Raw genomic sequence first — 21,676 nt, 5'->3', positions numbered from 1 at the left:
AGCTTGAGCAAGCTCTAATGTAAATTTGAGCTTAATTATTTGGAAAAAAGGTAAATGGCATATGAATGAAATTCATAAGTGATACAAACCTGGGAGTTGTAAATGCCCATGAAAGGAGGAAACAGTGCAGAGGTGCAGGGAAGTGGCACATATCAGAAGGCAACAGCCCAGAGAAACTCTGCTTGAAAAATACACAGCAAATATGAAGAACTAATGTTGTCTCCTGGGCCTATCAAATGGAAAACTAGAGCTAAAGGTTTGCAAATTGCACACTTACTCTTGTACACATATTATTGCATTGTATATACTTTCATGGTCAAGATCTGTAATCTTCTGATACAATCTTCTATTTAGAGAACCTACAGATTCCAATCATGCAACAGATACATTTATTTAAGTAAGAATCAAGCAGAAATAATAATGGAGAATCAACTAAAAGAGACTTGGACAGCAATGCAATGGGTATCATTGGATTCTATATTTTAAAAATCCAAACATGGTTATGATTGAGAGGTGCTTATCTCTGGTCATGGTTTAGAATCTACTTTTAAAATCCCAAATCCCTACCATCCAACTAGAGAAAGCCTCACATTGTTCTAGTTCTTCCCAATCCTCACGTTCTTTCAGTCCATTTCTCTCACATAATAGTTTTTCTCAAGCCATGACATAGTGAGAATGTAATTCCCTCTTCATCAGATGTTACTCTGTATGGGTCTGGGTTTATCCCTGAGGCCATTTATTTCCTAGTAGGCAGTATTAGAACACCCCACAACCCGTTGTGGCCCAACACAGGGATTCAGAGGAGAACTATTTTCTCATAATGTTTTCTCTACAAAAAATAGCTTTTTTATTTTTTTCTAAAATGGTGATATGTAAACATAAATGTTTACTAATGTGAACACTATATTTTAAAAGGATATTAAATAAAAGGAAAATATAAAAATCCATTAGTACCTAATTATGATTAATGTTCTTTCTCTATCAACTCCTTTCTTCATTTTGATTTAACAGTTCCTGGTTCTATCTTCACACCTAACCACTTGAAACTTTTTCAGATGTTAGGACCTCCCATGATAGGCAGTCTTCTGCCTTTGGGATTTTGCTGCCCAACCTCTCATCCGTACAAACTTCCCAGTCTGGAAGATTTAGGTTTGCTTCTGCTGTGCTCTGGGAGCCAGTGATGCTAACTCTCACTGCCCAACTGGACATTACCTCCTACTCTTTTGTCTTGGAGACATCAGGAGGTCAGCTTTTTGTCCCAATGAAGACTGGCAGAGACTGGAAAAGTGTGTGCATGCATGTGTGCCCACGCGCACGTACGTATGGTAAATACTATCTTGAAAACTACCTGATTCTTTTTCTTCCCAGGAATTCACTCTTACCCCCACCCATTTAGCACTGGCCTCACAGACAAATGCAATTCATCACCTTTCAAACCAGTCCCAACCCAGAGAAATCTACTGAAATTGATATGTATCTAAAGAACTGGAGTTATATCAAGGGTTGTACTGGTATATATTTAACAACATGTTCTGGGGTGGAAGGAGGGGTGAGGGAGAGGCCCGACTTGGAGCATTTGCCTTTTCTGTGGTGTAAATACTCCCACCATGACTAGTTTTAAGCTTCCCATTTGATGTCATTGACTATGGCATCAGGAAGAAGTGATAACTTCACCTGTGCGAGCCAGTTCAGCCAGTCTCCAACACACCACTGGGACACTCGGTTTACTGGACAGAACCTTTTTTAAAACATTAAACAGTACATAACAGGTTTCAAAATACACATTTCTGGGCTTTGCTTCCTGCAGTGGCAATGGATTGCCTGAGTCCAAAGTTAGATATATTACCCCTGTGTAAATTTTGAATGTGAAAACACTGGATCTCGTTTTCAAGACCTAACACAGGTTAATGCTGTTAACCACCATTTACATCAAATCCGTCACCTCCCAACATGATTGCATGAAGCAGCATCCCTGTACATCCTCCCATTAGCTGGATGGCAATGGTCCCATTGCTAAGATTATTTCAAATTAAAGCTGACAAAGTGTTTGAAAAATATACACTCAGGAATATCCTTAGTTGAAGGAAGTGGATAAATACCGGGAGGAAAATCATCTGGTTAGCAAATAAGAGTTCTTAGATTGTATTTCCTGAGATTTAATATTAATGGGATAATCATGCACAAAACTTTTCCTTTCAGACGAAATGAAAAAAATAAGTTAAAATCATTCGAATAACTGAAATTGATAATTTGTCATTTATAGTTCAAATTCTTCCAATTTCATGAAGACATTCCACAACATCTTGCTGCAAAAATTCCTTGTTTCACCACCCAGGTGATAAACCCTTAGAGGACAAGGCAGACCAGACATCTGCATATTCCACAAAGTCAAACATACAGTACTTTCTCAATTGATTGATTGACTTCAGCTAAATTTGAAGGTTTTAGACTGAAGCCAGTGATTTTCTTAATCCATAGATAGAGTTGCTCTATTCTAAACTTGAGGCCAGGGCATATATAATGACAAATCATTTTTTTTATTTGCAAATTCGCTTATATGGAAAGCTGTAACAATGTTTAAAACGCAAATTATGTCTAGTCATTTGTCTATGTGTTTCAAGAAACACATTGTCTTGCCTGAAAAGAATAAAAGTGATACTATGAACATGGAAAATATAGAATTGGTAGCTTCTAGTCATTTTTTTCTGTGACAGGTCATCCCAAAACTTCATGGTATAAAACAACTTCCAGGGTTCAGGTGGATAGTTCTGGTGTGGGATCTCAGTCATGAAGTTAGTCAGATGACGACCTCAGAGAACTTGTCAGGAGGGAGCTATACGGCCATCTTTCTCTCTTTTTTTTTGAGACAGGATCTTGCTGTCACCCAGGCTGAGTGCAATAGTGCACTCTCCTGCCTTTGCCTCCCAAAGCACTGAGATAGAGGTATGAGCCACCACATCCAACCCTTGAGCATTTTTTATCTCTTCCTAGTATCAGTGTTTCTGTAGGTAGTTTTGCCAAGAGGTCTCTCCAGCAGAATGAACTCAGAGTAGCCGTACTTTTTACATGGTGGCTGACAGCTCCAAAGACGACTCTCCTAAAATTAACTGGGGAAGCTGCAAGGACTTTCCTTAGCTAATGTAAGAGATCACACAACTTCGATTCTGCCATATTCTTTTATTATTTGCCGTTACCTTTAATGGCAAAAAAAGCAATTACTTTTGCTCCAACCTAATAGTTGAGGTAGTCTCAAACAAGAGGGAAATAAATTCCATCTCAATTGTTTTAATGTTGGGTTTTTTGGCTTTTGTTTGTTTTGTTTTGCTTTTAGAAGACAGGGTCTCACTCTGTCACCGGGGCTGGACCTCATTGGTGCAATCATAGCTCACTGCAGCCTTAAACTCCTAGGCCAAATTGATCCTCCTGTCTCAGCCTTATGAATATCTAGGACTACAGGTGTGCACCACCACACTCGGCTAATTCTTTTAAATTTTTCTTAGAGATAGAGCCTCACTGTGTTTTCCAGGCTGGTCTTGATCTCCTTGTCTCAAGCAATCCTCCAATATAGGCATGAGATACCACACCTGGTCCACCTTTTTTTAATTTAAAAAATATGTATCATATTAAATTGAGGTGAACTATTTGGTTTGTTTTGACAAATGTATAAATCCATGAAACAATCAGCACAAGCAAGATAACAAACTTAGAAATTGCTCCCGAAATTTTCTCATATTCCTTTTTAATACTCTCTCCTTTACTTCTTCCCCAACTCTAGGCAACTACTGATCTACTTCCTGTCAGTATTGATGCTTACATTTTCTAGATTTTATCTAAATTGAATCCTACAAGATGTACTCTTTGGCTTCTTTCCTTCAGTAAAATTATTTCTAGGATTCATTCATGTTGTTCACATCAGTACTTAATTCTGTGTTATTATGGAGTAGTATTCTTTTGCGTAGGTATTTCACAATTTGTTTATCCATTAAAATGTTTTGGATATTTGGATCGTTTCCAGTTTGGGGCTACTACAAATAAAGCTGCCATCAACATTCATGAACAATCCTTTGAATGACTATATGCTTTCATTTCTCTTGGGCTTCATTTTACCGAGTGCATTGGCTGAGTCATATGGGAAGTGTATGTTTAACTTCTTAAGAAACTGCCAAACTCTTTTCCAAAGTGGTCACTCCATTTTACATTACCACCAATATATTAGAATTTCACTCCTCACCAACACTTGCTATGGGAAGATTTTTAATAATAAGTGAGTACTGGATTGCATTGTACTGTTGATTTACATTTCCCACATGACTAATAATGTTAAGCCTCTTTCCATGTGCATTAGTGTCATCAATATATCTTCTTTGAAGAAGTGTGTTTGAATCTTACCTATTTTTAATAAGCTCTTTTTTCTTATTATTGAGGTTTGAGAAATCTATGTATATTCTGGATGCAAGTCTTTTGTCAAGTCTAGGCTTTGCAAAGATTTTCTTTCAGTGTGTGGCTTGGATTTTCATTCTCATGGTAGTGGTTTCTTTTTTACTTTTAATTTTGAAATAATTGTAGATTCATAGGAAGTTCCAAAAATAGTACAGACAGTTCTTGTGTATCTTTTTCCCACTCTCCTCCAATGGTTACATCTTATATAGCTATATTAAATTATCAAAACCAGAAACTTGACATTGGTACATAGTTCTCTGTCATATTATCAAATGTGTATATTCATTTAACCTCAGCCACAGTCAAGATATGGAACAATTCAAACATCACAAATAAATTTCTTGTTGCATTACCCCTTGATAGTCACACCCACCTTTAACCCCCACCATTCCTAACCTCTGGCAACCATGAATCTGTTCTCCATTTTCACAATTTTGTTGTTCGTAGAATTGTTATACAGTATGTGACTTTTTAAGGTTGGCTTTTTTTCTACTCACCATAATTCCCTGAACCATCAAAATTGTGATGTGTATCTGTAGTACTTTCATTTTTTAATGTTAGTATACCATGATATGAATATATCAAAATTGATTTGACCACTCATTTACTGAAGGAAAATATTGTTGTTTCCAGTTTGAAACTGTTATAAACAAAGCTGCTATGGGCATTGTGTACAGGTTGTAGTGTGAATGCACATTTTCATTTCTCTGGGATAAATGCCCAGGAGTGTAATTGCTGGATTGCATGGTAAGTGATTGTTTAGTTTTCGAGAAACTTTTACACTATTTTTCAGAAAGGTTTACCATTCTACATTTCTACAAGAAATGTATGAGTAATCTAATTTCTCTGTATTCTCATCAGCATTTAGTGCTGTTTTTATTTTAGCCATTTTGATTTGCCCATTATGGTTTTAATTTGCATTTTCCTAATGGCTAATGATGTTAAACATTTTTTTCATGTGACTATTTGCTTATATCCTCTTCAGTAAAATGACTATTCATGTATCTTGCACATTTTCTAATTGTGTTTTTTTTACTGTTGAGTTTTGAAAGTTCTTTATGTACTATACACAAGTCAATTGGCAGATCAAATATCTTTAAGAGATTTAAATAATAAGAAAAACAAGTCATGAAATAGACATTTCCAGTACTTTTCATTTACATCTGGTCTCACTTTCTTTCTTCCTTAAGCAATTTCTTTAACTTTTTTGAAGCATAGGTTTGTGGGTGATAATTTCAGCTATTGCTTGTATGAAACATCTTGATGTTTGAAAGCTATTTTGCTGGGTGTAGAATATTAGGTAGCTTTTTTTCTTTCAATACCATAAAGATGTTGCTACATTGTCTTCTCATTTGCATTGTCCCAAAGAGGAATCTACTGTCATCCTTACCGTTTTACCTCAGTAAAAGGTGCCTTTTTTCCTCTGGCTGCTTTTAAGAAATTTTTCATCACTGGTTTTGAACAATTTGAGTAGTGTGGTTTTCTTCACGTTTCTTGTGCTTGGGGTTCATTTAGATTTTTTGATAGTTTTTGTCAAATTTAGAAAATGTCCCACTTGTATTTTGTCAATTATTTATTTGATTCTTCCCCTTCTTGAGGGACTCTACACATATATTAAGGCTTTGGAAGTTATGACACAGATCAATAGTGAGCTTTAAAAAAAAAACACTGCTTTTTTCCATGTGTTTCATTTTTAATAGTTTCTATTGCATGTTTTCAAGTTTATCAGCATTATTTTCTGCAATGCCTTATCTGCCATCAAGTCCATCAGTGTATTTTCTATGTCAGATATTATTGGTTTTTAATCTTTGGATTTTTTTTTCTTTTTTAATTTTTTTATCTTCCCTTTCTCTAACTAACTCTTGGAACACCTGGAATACAGTTATAGAAACTGTTCTAATGTCCTTGTCTGCCAACTCTAACATTTCTGTCAATTTCAGGTTACTTTCAGTTGGTTATTTTTTTTTATCTTTGTTACAATTTATACTCCACCTTTTTGGATACATGTGATAATTTTGGATTGACTACTAGACATTGTAGTCAATGTCTTTGTTGGATGCTGGATATTTTTTTGTTCTTGAGCTTTGTTCTTGGATGCAGTCAAAGTCCTTGGAAACAGTTGATTCTGTTAGATCTTGCTTTTGAACTTCTTTATATTGGACCAGAGCAACATTTAGTCTAGGTCCAACTATTCCTCATTCCTGACACAAGACCATTCTAAGTACCATACCCAAGGCCTTTTGAATTTTACAGTTGTCTGGTCTGATTGGTGGGAATAGAGGCTATTCCTTGCCCTGTGAGAGTGCCAAGCACTGTATCTTCTAGTCTTCTGGGATGTTTTTCCCTTGGCCTCAGGTAGTTTCCATGCATGTACTTACTGTTCTGCACTTGGCTGAGTACTTGAAGCACACACTGCAGATCTCTGGATTTCTTTCTCTGTGTAGCTCTCTTCTTTTTGGTGCCCCACCCTGTCGTACCTGTTACCTTGATCTCCCTAGACTCTCAACTATATCTCCTCAACACAAGGAGTTCAGTGGGCTTTGCCTTGGTTTTCCTTTTTATGACATAGCTTATAAACTCTTTTGAGTCATTAAGCTGGAACAATCCTTGGGCTCATCTCATTTATTTTCCCCATCTCTAGGGGATATCTGACCTTCATTACCTGATATCCAGTGTCATAAACTGTTGTTTCAAATTTCTTGCTTTCCTTTTTTCATTACTGTTATTTCAGATGGGAAGGAAAATCCAGTCCTTGTTACTGCACCTTGGTCACAAGCAGAACAATTCCACCTCTTGATGGAAGATGTGTCACAGAATTTGTGCACCAACTTTTAAACAACCAGACTAAAAATGCAACCCACCAAATGGGCGGAAATATTTGCAAATCAAATATCTGATAAGAAATTTCTTTCCAGAATTGACAGAGAATTTCTAAAACACAACCAAAAAAACCCAAACAACCTAATTCAAAAAATGGAAAAGAAGTTGAATAGATATTTTTCCAAGATACACAGATGACCAATAAACACATTAAAAGATGTTCAAAATCACTAATCATTAGGGAAATGCAAATCAAAACCTCAATGAGATACAATTTCACACCCATGAGGATGACTCTTATAAAAATAAAAATAAAAACACATCTTGGCAAGAATGTGGAAAAATCAGAACTCTTGTGCACTACCTGTGGGAATGTATAATGCTATAGCTGCTATGGAAAACAACATGGTGTTCCTTCAGAAAATTAAAAGTAGAATTACCATATGATCTAGCAATAACACTTCTGAGTATGTACCCAAAATAACTGAAATCAGGGACACAATGAGATATTGGTATCCTCATTGTATTAGTCCATTCTCATGATGCTAGTAAAGACATACCAGAGACTGAGTAATTTATAAAAGAAAGAAGTTTAATTGACTCACAGTTCAGCATAGTTGGGGAATCCTCAGGAAACTTATAATCATAGTAGAAGGCAAAGCAAACACATCCTTCTTCATATCACAGTAGGAAGGAGAAGCGCCAAGCAAAGGGGGAAAATCCCCTTATAAAACCATCAGATCTCATGAGAACCCACTCACTATCATGAGAACAGCATGGGGGGACTGTCTCCATGATCTAATCACCTCCCCGAGGTCCCTCCCCCAACATACTCAGATTACAATGCAAGATTACATTTAGGTGGGGGCACAGAACCAGACCATATTACTCATACTTATAGCAGCATTATTCTCAATAACCAAAAGGTGGAAGCAACTCAAGTGTCCGTTGATGTAGGAACAGATAAACAAAATGAGGTGTGTACATACAATGAAATATTATTCAGCATTAAAAGAAAAGAAAATTCTGAAACATATTTGAAGACTTTATGCTAAGTGAAATAAGCCAGTCACAAAAGGACAAACAGTATATAACAGAAACATAATAGAATGGTAGGTACCAGGGGCTGCTGGGAGGGGTTAATGGAGAATTATTGTTTAATGGGTACAGAGTTTCAGCTCTGTAAGATGAAAAAAGTTCTGTGGATGGATGGTGGTGGTGGTTGCAAAGTATGAATGTACTTAATGCCACTGAATAGTACACTTAAAATAAGGAAATTAAGCAATATGTTTTGTATATATTACCACAATATTAAAAAATAATTTTTAAATATGAACTCTTCTGCAGATTAAACTACATTTAATTGATTAAACAGCCCATCTCACTTTGTGTTGATTACACTGGCTGCTGGAATTTACTGTGATAGATATCAAGAGGAATTTCTGCCCATAATATTAACACCTCACATTAAAAAAAAAAAAGTCAGTGTTATGCTGGAACTGTGAGCAAAGAGCAATGAGAAATGACCCAGAACCTGTCTGGTCCCAAAATGCAAGGGCTAAAGAGCAGCCCATCTCTTGCTCTCTTGTCTATCACTTCTCCCTGATTGCTCACCACAGTGTGAAAATAAGCATAACACTTGTGTATAGTTAACTGACCTAGGATTCAGCGTCATATCTCCAAATTTTAAAATGAATGATGTGGTCAGATTTGAACAATACTTGTGCATTTTTCCCAGATATTGGATTTGAATATAGTATCAGTGCACTGTATGTGTTTTATATATATGAAATTAGGACCTTACAAGTTCAATATGCAAAACACACAAAATGATGTGGAGATTACCAAATAATATTTAAACAAAGACATCTTAGTTCTGGGGAAAGTATGACATAGTGATCTTCCTAGGAGTCCATGAAAATGTCCTTTGATGACTAAATTCCTTTGACAAATTGGATGTATGTATGGATGTATACTTTATCCATTATTTTATAGATAAGATTTATCTTATGTACTTTATTATTATTTTTTATTTTTTTTGAAATGGATTTTCACTCTGTCACCCAAGCTGAAGTGCAGTGGCACAGTCTCGGCTCACTGCAGCTCTGTCTCCCAGGTTCAAACGACTCTCCTGTCTCAGCCTCCAGAGTAACTGGGACTACAGCCATGCACCACCAGGCCCAGATAATTTTTGTATTTTTAGTAAAGATGAAGTTTCACCATGTTGGTCAGGCTGGTCTTAAACCCCTAACCTCAAGTGATCCACTCACTTCAGCCTCCCAAAGTGCTGATATTACAGGCATGAGCCACTGAGCTCAGCCTATCTTATGTACTTCATATATAAGAGGTACAGCATGTCAATTTTTAATGAACTGTGGTTGGAATCAGAGAGTGCAGAGCAGTAATAGTGGAAATCGGACCAAATTGTTATAGAGAGACTTAACTCCTATTCGGAAAACCAGAATTTTAGTCTAATTCTGTTGAGAGTAGGCTGCCTATATGACCTCAGATTAATTTTTGTTGCTTCCTAGGTTCGTTTCCTCTACAGTAAATTAAGTATATTAAATTTGATTAAATGAGGTGATCTATTGTGCTGCCAACTACAATAGTCTGAGTTCCATTATCCTACCAAGTGGACCGAGAGAAGCTAGAAAAGATATGTGTACTAAGAAAGAAAGAACCAGGAAAAGAGAAGGTATGGAATTCAGTTACTGTGCTTTGGGTTGCAAGTAACAGAATTCCCAACAAGGCATGACTCGAATAATAGGGGTTTATTATTTTATATGACAAGAAGTCTAGAAGTGTCAATTTCCAAGTTGGTTAATTAATATCTCACCAATGTTACATCTCTGGATCAGCTTTTTTAGGATTCTCTTGGCTTCTCTGTTATTGTTGCCAAAACTCCAAGCCCCCATCCTCATGAAACAAGATTTAAAAACATAAAGGAGCGTGAGGTTTTCCTCATGAATTTGTCTCTTCTTTTTTTACAAAAGAAAAATCTTTCCCAACAGATTTATTTTTATGTTCATTTGGCGAATGAGTCACATGCCTGTCCTTAAACCAATCCCTGGCTAAAGAGAATCGAATCATGATGAAAGAGTTAGACCAATTATGACTCATGGGCATATGTGTACCTTCTCTGAGTCTATTTTTTGCATGGTATCTGAAAAGAAACAGCGTTCTGTTAACAAGTAAAAAGAGAAAAGAAAAATATGAAAAATCAGAATAAAGACATGAAAAGCTTGAGCATATTAAAAAAACAGGACAGGAACCAATTCAGAGATTTTATACTTCAATGTAGGCATCATGTAATAAAAAAAAAAAAAAAACACCTCGGGTTTGACACATACATTTAGCTGGCTTGGGATTAGGGTACAGATAGTGTGTATGTATATAAAATAACTATCCTGGGCATCCAGGCAGATTTAGTCTTTGGTGGGAAAGGGTTGGCCCTGCCTGTGTAAGGATAGTGGGCCTCAGTTTATATAGTTTGCGTAAAGAGATTTTCCACTGTGAGGAAAAATAACTAAGTGGTCTATGGCATTCTAGAGCTAATACAGAGTGATGGAGTGGAGAGGATGGAGTTAGTAGGGCAAAGCAGGGGGTAACATTGTAATCTCAAACCAAAGTCTAAAGAGGCACCCTGATCTTCAGTCCCTCCAATGGTGCCAGTAGACGAGATGAGCATAGCATTCATTGATCCATTCTTCTGTGTGTCCCTAGCAATCCATAAAATAACCTCAGGGTTGAAGAGCCAACTTATCTGAGAGTCTCAAAGGTCACTGCATTTTAAAATCCCATTTTAGCCAGTAAAAAGCAGAGTCCTTCATGAATGTGGGAATTTCTCAGCCAGACCCATCACCATAATCTAATAAAACTGTAGTCACTGAAGCACTCTTTAGAGTGTGAAGGCTCATATCAAAGTCTTAATTACACTTCTTCATAGTAGTAACATTACATGAAAATGAGGGCATAAGAATAAATCAGAAAAGATTTGATTTAATATGTTTAAATCAGATTTAACAGAACTCAGACTTATTCCAGCACATCAGGCACAAAGTCCCTAATCTTTCAGCCACTTTCAAGAAACATCGGCATCTTTGTAAAAGATCTCGTAAGATGAGCCAAAAGTTTTGAGAATAGACACAGCCACATGCAAGATGATAGGAAGAATTGTTAGCGGAAACCAATTCTCCTTGTTAGATTCTCAAACACTCACAAACAGCTAGGGCCTAAAAATACAGAGTGATTTCTAAGTGTTGGACTTTAGTGGTAACCAGTTCCATCATCCTACTAAATAGGACAGCTGGCTATCACCATCAAAGAGGAACCAAATCGTAGAATTGGCTTCAAAGTTGTCTAAACACTCACTTCACAAATAAATGCACAACAATAAAAAGTTTTTTATTTAAAAAATATTGCATCAGAAAATATCTTTCATGTACCCCACTCATTTCATTTCTGAAAGAATGATCTAAGAAAGGGGATAAAATGCATGACTAAAGGTTAGATAGGTCCAGATTTGGCTTAGAGCAAGGGCTTCATCAAGGGGCCATGCTCCTCTAAAACAGCTAGTAAGGCAGTCAAAAGTCTAACATGTTTGTCCTTCCAGTAATTGAATGTGAGCTATGGTCTTATGAACAGTGGAAAATTTTGAGGTCCTGCTATAGTTATTCTGACTAGCACATCAGGAACCCATTTACCCCATATACTTTCAAGAATAAACAACACATGTGAATGTCCTTGGTTCCCTCCATATAGGGAGTAGGGAGTTCTCTGACTACAGATGATATGACACATCTCTCAGTTAATTTGGTAATCTATATGCAAAATCCAGCCCTTAGGACCATTGCCTGGGGGGTTGTAACACTTTTTGAGAGTCTCTGGTCCTATAACCCAAAGACTGGATTACACTCACCTGTTTGAGATTTTTGAGTGAAAAATACAATAGATCTGTGTTGCCATTTTCACATGTTGCTTTTTATGAGAAGATATAAGCACTAGAGTAAAAACGATGAACAGAATTCCTCCTATCCATTGGATATAGTCCTCATTTAACCATTTGGAGACACCAAAGCATGAGAAAGACTTATTCTAAAATATGGCAGAGTATTTTTATCTGACCAGTAAAGTGTGTTGCGCCAGCTCAAAGTAAGAACTGCGACCCAGCTGAAGGAAAGAGTCACACTTAAAATCTGGTTTGTAATGTGTCTTTCATTTCAGCAAATGACCTCCTTTCTGTCACATATCAAAGAAGCTGCATAGGGTCAACTGACCTCTTCAAAGTGGGCGAGACAAATGTCGGAGCTGGCTACACCGGCAGCAGGGTTTCCAAGTTTGATTCCTTCCCCTAAACTGGGATGCTATAAAGCAGTCCCCAGACACTTGGGTAAGAGACAGCCCGCCCTTTGGGTATGTATAAGTCATTCGGGGCCATTTAAATAGCAAAAGGCATGAGTTTTTCAAATTGTTCAAATTAGGATACTTTCGAGGGTGAAAGGAAGCACTGTTAATAATTATGTAAGGACAACAGGCATAAATGAGGCTTGTCCTGAGAAAACCGAGGCATGTGGTCACCCTGCCCATATAGAAAAATGAGGTCAGGGTTGTAAGGAATGTAAACAAATATGCAAAGTATATCCACCAAAATTGTGCTCTATGGCCATTATATCGTCATAGAAACACAAATGAATTTGCGGGTGGAAATCTTTTTCCAAGACAGCACTGGTTAATGTCATTTGTGTCATTATCACAGGAGGTGAAAACTATAGATGAGAGAGACAAGTTCCACAAATAACACAGGAGCTTCTGCTAGTAATTATAATGTAAGATTACCATGGGGAAAAATGAGAAGGACAGAGCGGGTTAGGAGGTGTGCGTTTGCTGCCTTTCATTTTGGTCACTTGTTCCTTTTTTGATGGCTACCAGCACAGAGGAGGAAAAAGAATCATTCTGGAGCAAGAGACTCGGTCCTCACTCCAGCTGTGTCTCTCATGGGAAGGAAGGCTACTCAAAGTCTCCCAATGGAACAGAACATGATTGTGGGGCTCCCACCAGAGCTACTTCAGTGAGCTCATATTTTTATAACCAAAACCACTTCCAACAAAAGAGAAGTCCAGGAGTTAATTTTTGTTTTAAGCCCTTTAAGTGCAAAAGCTAATACTAATTGAGAAATCTATTTAGCAAATATTTTTGGGGAAAACTACCACACGGTTTTTACTGTTGTTGTTGTTGAAATGTTTCCCACTCACCCCCTCAAAAAAGGGGGTGCCGGTGTGGGGACAGAACAGAGAAAAGGAGAAAAGTGGCTTCAGCTCAGTGGAACACTAAAAAATGCACATGAATCAATTATGAAAAAGAGAAGGTCCCTTTGAATGACGAAAAGCTGATTGGAATTAAGATAGGCTTTGTTCCTATCTGGAAGGTACAAGGAGGGGACTTTTCAGCGGAACAGAAAAGGGGGATTTGGGACTGTTTGGCTGCTTAATGCCATAGTGCTTCAGAGCCCATGTGAAAATTTGCTGCTGGCTATTAATCATCATTGTGCCCCTGCAAAGAAGCTGTTACAATGATGACTATATGTCATTATATTCCCACTGTAAGTAACGAATCAGAGAGCTGGGAAAGTTGGATAAGAGCGGCTGGCAAACTTTTAAGCGGTCGAATCTATTTAAATAAATTTACATCACATTTGCTACTTTCTCTGGTATGGGAATCATACTTTAAAATGAAACAATATGCTGTGTTCATGGGGCCTGGTCTTTTATTCCCCTGTCTCTGAGCCTACTTTCCAGGTCAGCCTTTGCCAGCGCTGACAGCACGCTTTTCTCATAGCCTCTCCTTCTCATAGCCTTTGGTTGCTTTCAAGTTCAATTTAGCACAATAAAGTTGTTATGCATGACAGTTTGGAGAGCAGAATAGGTGGTGTCTGAGCCCGCTGTGTCGCTACAAAGTGGGCCCATTCTCTGTGGGCCGGCTCAGTTACTGGAGCCTTACTGGTGGGATACAGCCATGGACTTCCAGACGTTCCCATCCTGACGAAAACAATTAGCTTCAAACTGCACGAAGCCTCGGGGTCAGCCTCTCTTTGACTGAGACTGCACCATTTAATATGCTGCAGTGAATTTCAAATTTATGTTGATTTATCCTGTTGTGTTCCTCTTTTATACACTTTATTTACAGATGTGTAAAGAACAGGGAAAGTTAGAGTCCCCATGCTTCAAGAGTTTTATTCGAAATCTAAACCATTGTTTTATGTTTATTTTATCAAGAAATAGAGTTGAAACATGTCAGGCTTAATTCCATTAGGCTGAACTGCCCAGAACAGAGCCCTGGGGTTTCGAAGACAGAATCTGAAAGGAAGTGTCTCCTTAGCTAAGCATCATCAACAAGCTAAACAACAAACAACCCCAAAACACCACTGTTGTCAAGATAGTTTTCTATTGTGGGAGACTACCCCCCCAAAATCCCACTCTGACCTAAAAGTGACAGATCTTTTAATAGAACCAAACTGTAATTTTTCAACCATTATAAGCTACCATGTATATCTGTGTATGTGCATATGGCTGTATCAGATCAATTAGTGTTTAGTATTCATTGACGTCCACCCAAGTGCTTACTGTCTTTGGAAATATGATACAAAATTCTGCTGCCAGAAAACAAGTATTATTCAATGTTGATGCTGCAGAATTGTCCTCCTGCAGAGAATATAACGTCTTCTCTTGTCCTCTGAAGAGAATCCTATAACAAAGCAAATTTCAATGTACTTTCAATTTTACCATCGGAGTAGTCCAGGCCAGATGTCTTCAGTCTCTTAGGTCTCCTGGTAAAATAAATCACAGTTGTCTTGATTACTGATCTCACTAATTATAGGGAACAATCATCAAATAAGCCTCCTTCTAGATTATAAATTAACTGAAAGCATACCTTAAAAGCATATTTCACTTTCCTAAAAGAGTTTATTATCTTTCTGTAAGCTATTTGCATTAAATTTTTTTTGTCAACCCTGCCAAATAGCATTTGCTTTAATTGTGTACTAGTGGAGAATAGTAAAAAAATAAAATAAAAATTATACCATGGAGAGAATTTCCCCAAGACAATTTTATCTTATAAGATTTAATATAATTGCAAAATATTTTTATCCAAATTACATCATTAAAAGGAGAAATCTGTATCTAGTTACAGCAAAGTTTCAGAAGGGAAGTCATTTGTTTGCCTTGGTCATCTCTCTCCTTCTGTTATTATTTGAGTATTATTTGGTGTCATTTTTAGTAAGGCATTTTATAAAGTTCTCATTTAAAATCATTCTTGAAAATACAGCAGGACAAAGAAAAATTGCCTTATGAGAGACTGTAAATGTGTCTGTGACAAAAGCACTATATCCTTTCTACTTTTCAGATGGGATAATTTCTTTGCCATTCAAGTGAGTGAATACTCCAAAAATTGACCAAGCTATTTAACTGATAATATGCACTTAAACAGTCTTTATTTTTCTTGAAGAAATATATCAGAAGCATACAAAAAATTTCTCCATGCGAAAGTAATGCGAACAGAGGATGGTGAGCTGTTAGTCTGGAAGGGTGCACCTGGAAGGTTATACACACATGCACACACACACACAGCACATGTGCTGTAGGCCGGTATGGTACAGGCTATAAATCTTAGCATATATCTCTTGATCTAGAATCTCCAGTAGAAATACAGGGTAACTTACCATAAAAGTTTGTTTCCTCATCTCAAAAGAAATTTCCTAGAAAAAAAATTGTTAGATTAATGAAAATATATAAAAGAGTTTTGGAAGAAAGCTTGAAGGATTATATAATATATCATAAGGATTTTACAGAACATTTACAGACACCCTGAATTTTGGACTGACAGATTTACATTCATACTCCCTGAGGAAAAAAATACCGTAGAAACTATTGTGAACTGGTAGATCACTGTTACTCATTAATGGAGCTACTTTTATTAAATTGATGTGAAAGATGTCTGATATGGATGAAGTTTGATATCGAAGATGATAGATCTTCAATGTTCTCTAGGAGCAAAGGAAAGAGGAAGAGAAAGAAAGACAAAATAGAAGCTTATTACAGGGAGTGACTTTGAAAAGTGAGGCAACATAAAGATGAAAGAGAGAGAAGGTACTATCACCATAAATGGCATCAGCAATGTTAGCTAAATTTTACCAAGGTCTTTTAAGTCCTTTGGCTGAAACCGGTATTCAGGACATTATGGGCTTCAGGCAAATATGGTATTCAGTTTAACTTGCAGCATTACCAGTTACTTGCTTTATGGCCTCAGGTAAAAATTTAAAGATCCAGAAGCTTCTCTTTGTCCACTAGTAGAATTGAGCAATAATGTATACAGGGTTGTTGCAGAGAAAAAACAACATAAGTAAAGTGCTTGACACAACTGGAATGTATCCTTTCAATATTAACTTCCTTTACCTTCTCAATATTTTGATATACCTCTTGCAATTCTCATCCTCAGATTTCTCTGTTGGTCAAAATTAAGTCAAATCTCCTGACATAAAATCTCATAGAATAAGAGACATTCTTGGTAACATACCTTACCAGAATGGATTCTGGATGGTTTGGACCTGACATAAACTACAACCACATAACTAGTTTTTTATGTGGTTGTGTTTAGCCTTTGCTCATGCTAGCCTGATCACTGAAGCAAATTAATGAAGACCTGAAGAACAGTTGTTCATACTGTGGCAACAATATCTTCCCTTGTGTAGACATGAGTCTAAAGAGATAACTTCATGATAACTACACAATAATCTCCACAAAAAGCTTCCTAGGGCCTTAGTTGGAAATCTGGGATGTCAAAAGTAAAGAGATCTTTGACATTATAAAAGAAGAATTCTGTTTATCAGTTAGTCCTGTTGCCCCAAAATAGTATGCTTTGGAGGGATAATGCCTACTTGGTCATGAAAAAATGAGCGAATTCATTGACATAACACTCATTTATCTATAAAAGACAAGTCTTCAGAGGTAGAGAATCATGTTTCCCAAGTAATAAGCTTCATTCTTGTGAGAAATCATGGAACCATGGATAAGTGGGATAGTCGGAGTTGACCTCTTCTCATTTGGTGATTGAACTTGGCTTTACCAATGTAACACTTGAAAGTATTTGGCAAAACTTAACTCCTGACAAAACGTTCAGAATATGTTCTATCTCTACTTATTATATAGCATACATTTTCCAGCTACTAGCAATGATCTTGACCAAGTGATTGGCCAAAATTATTTTTCCTAGTATATGGCTACCTAATTGAATTCTTACATTAATGATAACTGTATTTTAGACAGTGAAATGTATTTTATAGAATTAAATATATATATGTAATTAGATATTGTATCTGGCTGCAAGAAAACACTCAACTCTATGTTGGAAACTCTACATAGAATGGAAGCATGATGAACATGTTTTACTAGGTATAGTACACAGGTATATTGGTTCTTTTATACAAAGTCTGTTATTTTTAATCTTAGTTGATTACATTTCTTAATGAAATGTTTTATGCATACTTAAAATATGCAAAACATGAAACAATCTTCTGACTTGACTTTTAAACCCACCTTTCTTTGCAAATACTGGTAGAAAACCAAGAAGAGATTAGCTATATTCTATTTCTGCCTATTTCTCCATCTTTAAACTATAACAAGGCATACTTTCTTGTATCTTATCATCATTTAGGTGATTTTTTTCAAGACCTGTAAATATTGAATTAAGCATATCCATGTTAAATCAGTCATTTGTGCATCACAGTATCTTTAAACAATTTTTTTGTTTTTATGGGCAAGCTGTTAACAAAGAGATGTATGTGCTATGTTTTATATATCTGCACACTTTAGTACCATTTTTTAGATAAGCACCATAACTTAAGTTGTCTTCCACACAAAGTTCTGGCAAGCTTCAATAGATTCATTAGTGGGTTTTTCTTTACAACCAACGAAGCTCAAAGAGCTCCTAACAATGGAGCTAATCACTGCCTCTTCCCTGACCCAAGCTTAGGTTTTCCCTCCTTTCACTTCAGACTCTTATTTCATTTCTGAGCAATTGGATTTCCGTGGCACTCCCAGAACAAATAAATATCTCCCTTTTCCCCCTGCTTACATCTTTTGTGTATATTTTTTCTATACGACTGCCCGTATTTAAACTAGTGTGGTAATGGCAGGGTTCTTCAGGTAATCTTTCATTGGGCATAAATGGTGTAGCATTAAAATGCAGATAATGTTACCTCAATTAGAGAATGCTGTGCAAAACTTGAAAAAGACGTAGCTAAATGTTTGGACTAAACAAGTAAGTCTATGTTGTTAAGAGTGGGGCTGGGCAAGTTGCATTTTCAATAGATCCCTTAATGAATAAATGTTAGACTGTATCAACAGTCCTGAACAGGCTTGTGGTTTGTGTGTGCATGAAGTGTAATGGTATCAATTGACTGGCTCTTTGTGGTTGCCATAAAGTACTCTTGAATGTGTCAATGGAGAGAAGGCCTGCAGACAATGAAGCCATGACAGCTGAATGTCAGCAGCGACCTTGAACCTAAACTGGTTTCACCATTCCAGTGACTCTAGCTACAGTGAAGACATGCACTGGAGCCGGACCTTCGGCATTGCCTGTCATTTTCTGTGTTCAGATTCCAAGCACTTAAGTGACAATTTCACCACATTGCTAGACCCTGCTAATATGCATCAGTGAACGTTCACTTATTAGTGATGGGGCTAACGATATGTTCAGCATTTTAATCAGACTTGCATTGGCATTAAAAAAAAACAAAACACAAAGCAAAACAAGGCATCATTCTAGACTAAATGTTTTATATAAGCAAACTACTCCAGAGAAGATACCCAAAACATGTCTTTTCTACAGCACTGAATTCTTTGATATCAATCTTACATTGCATAACATAACTGCACATACATTACTACACTCTTTATTGCTGCAAATAGCACATGATTAGTTAATTAAAATATGGCATCAAGGAATAATTAATATTTGTAATGCAGTGTTTCTTTAATGAAAAACAAGAGAATTCTTCTAAAGGTCACATTTACAGATTAAATGTGTCTTTAACATAAATGGAATGTTATTAAGCTAGGCTCAATATTCAGGAGAGAACTACAAAGCCTTTTGTGGCAAAACACTATTAATGAATTCAAGAAACTGAATCCCTTTGCTAATGCTGGAGTTGAGCAAGGTTAGAAGCCCAACCACAACTGAATGTTCTTAATATGTTCAGTGTACTCTGCAGTGAGGAACTGAGGGCAGGGAAGGAAGGGAACTGGGTGGAGGGGGGAGATAAAAAAGAAAATAGAGAAAGAAAAGGAAGATAGAGAAAGGCAGAGAGATATAGAAAAAAAGAGAGACGAATTTGGTTGATGAAAAACATCTAACCATGGTTATGCAGAAAAGAGCAGAAATACTGAATATTGGCATGCAGGTATTGTAGGAAGAATTTTGGTGTTAAAATGTTATTACAATTAAAGCACTATAAGCTGATTACAGTTCATTCTAAGAAAAATGTAGCATTTGCTTAAAAATGAGCTATATAAAGAAAAATAATAACTGTAATTATGAAATTTACAAATGCAAATTTGTTATTGTAATGTCATTGTGGATTGATAAGAGGTATGATATAGGCACTTCATTTAACAAATGCATCTGTGAGTCTTAATCATCAATAAAATCTATTGTGTGATATATTATTTTTTGAAGTAGATAAAAGTTGGACACTACTATCCTCTTGTTTCTGTAATCATGTTTTCATATAATAAATAGGATTGAATTTGTTCTTATATGTCCTTTAAAACATACAGAAGAGAAAAAAATGTTTGAAGGGTGTATTTGTGCTTCTTACTTAAAACAGCTGAATGGTGGCAAAGATTTTACCATACGTTTCTAAAAATATAAGGTCACATGTTTCAAAATATAAGAAACTTTCTTAAATATAAACATGCTACTCAGAAATATACTTATTGTCCAGAAAATACAGGACATAAAGTTTACTATTTATTTAGTATAACAATTACTCTAAGTGAATTTTATCAGACTATGCAGCACTATCAAAATAAAGATATATTATCATGATTTCACATTTCAGTTAAAATAGTTATTATGTAAAAATCATGTTTAAAAGATTATTAAACTACCAAAAAGTGACCTAGTGAGCACTAAAGCAGATATACAAATAATGACCTAACTTCATCAACTTTCTTAAGAAAAAAATAGACAAAATTAAATTTAGTATATGATGAGATTCTTAGAGTCCTTAAAATCAAAGTGCAATGAGGAAAATAAATAGTGAAATAAAAATATTTTCTTGAATGAATTTTATGTCTATGGTTTATAGAGAGAAAATTCTTTGATTAACAGATTCAAATATAATTCTTTCTATTTTTATAGATGCATTTGCAAATTTGAACATTCAATGTATACTTTTTACATTAGCATTATCACTTATAAGAGGGCTGATAGCATCAGTTGGCAGCTATAAAAATTATTTGCTTCATATGTTTATTTTTAGTTTAAGGTGACCTCATGATGTTACAATTTTTCCAATCTACAGGTTTTCTACCAGCAAAGAATTAGCATCACTGAGTTTTATTTTGAATCACTGAGATTTATGTGAATTATGTTCACTAGAAAAATATAATTTAGAAAATTTTCATATTTGTATTGGCACTTAAAATGCATATAGAAGATAGTTTTTACGAATACCAGAGAATAAAGGACCTCCACAGATGCTGTAATTCATTATGAAGTGGCATCTCTGCAAACTCCTGTTGGTATCTTACTTTTAAGTGGCCTCTTCACTCTGCTATATGGAAGAACTTTCAAGGAGACAAGCTCCAAATCTTAAAAAAGTTGATGGTTGGAATGAATAACTATTTTGCTGTTATGGTTATTCTTAAGTAGGATGGTAATTCACAATTAATCCTCTGTGCATATATGGGTTATGGAATTTAAGTTTAAATACAAAAGTAGTTAGGAATGAAATTCAGGTTAACAGGTCAACACAATGCCTACAGCTGAGCCACTCATTTTTGTTGGCCTACATACTTCAGCAATCTTGATTAAATCTAATGTAAGTGGTAATGTCTGAAAATATATTCTTCTTCATGAAATACTTAAAGAGTATATTTAGTAAACATCTGGCTATGTTATTTAAGAAAATATTCTGAATAAATGTTTTTATTAATTAAAAAAATGAGAGACCATTCTATGAATAAATGTGTGACTATAATAGAATTTGTGGTACAAAAATTTGTGCAAGAAGCAGGTACTGATACAGGTTTATTCTTGTGCTTTTAGGTATATTCCATTAAAAATGTATGCCAAGTAGCTCTTCTTCAACACATGATCATAAAGATCGATCAATCATTATAGAGTATTCTTCACTCAAAGT

General features: G+C 35.9%; 1 long non-coding RNA gene across 1 annotated transcript; it reads right to left on the bottom strand.

Moving 5' to 3' along the window:
- Window positions 1-14,469: 14,469 nt before the first annotated feature.
- Window positions 14,470-17,538, bottom strand: LOC116553110. The gene is made up of 2 exons (XR_004269642.1): window positions 15,974-17,538; window positions 14,470-15,082 (listed from the first exon to the last, which is right to left on the bottom strand). It is a non-coding gene; the product is annotated as an uncharacterized LOC116553110 (long non-coding RNA).
- Window positions 17,539-21,676: the final 4,138 nt, after the last annotated feature.

The sequence above is a fragment of the Sapajus apella genome, unplaced genomic scaffold (genome assembly GCF_009761245.1).
Source record: "Sapajus apella isolate SASKATOON/1434 unplaced genomic scaffold, GSC_monkey_1.0 scaffold1, whole genome shotgun sequence".
NCBI classification, from domain to species: Eukaryota; Metazoa; Chordata; class Mammalia; order Primates; family Cebidae; genus Sapajus; species Sapajus apella.
The sequence above is the reverse complement of the archived record's forward strand: the minus strand, read 5'-3'. Positions and strand labels throughout refer to the sequence as shown.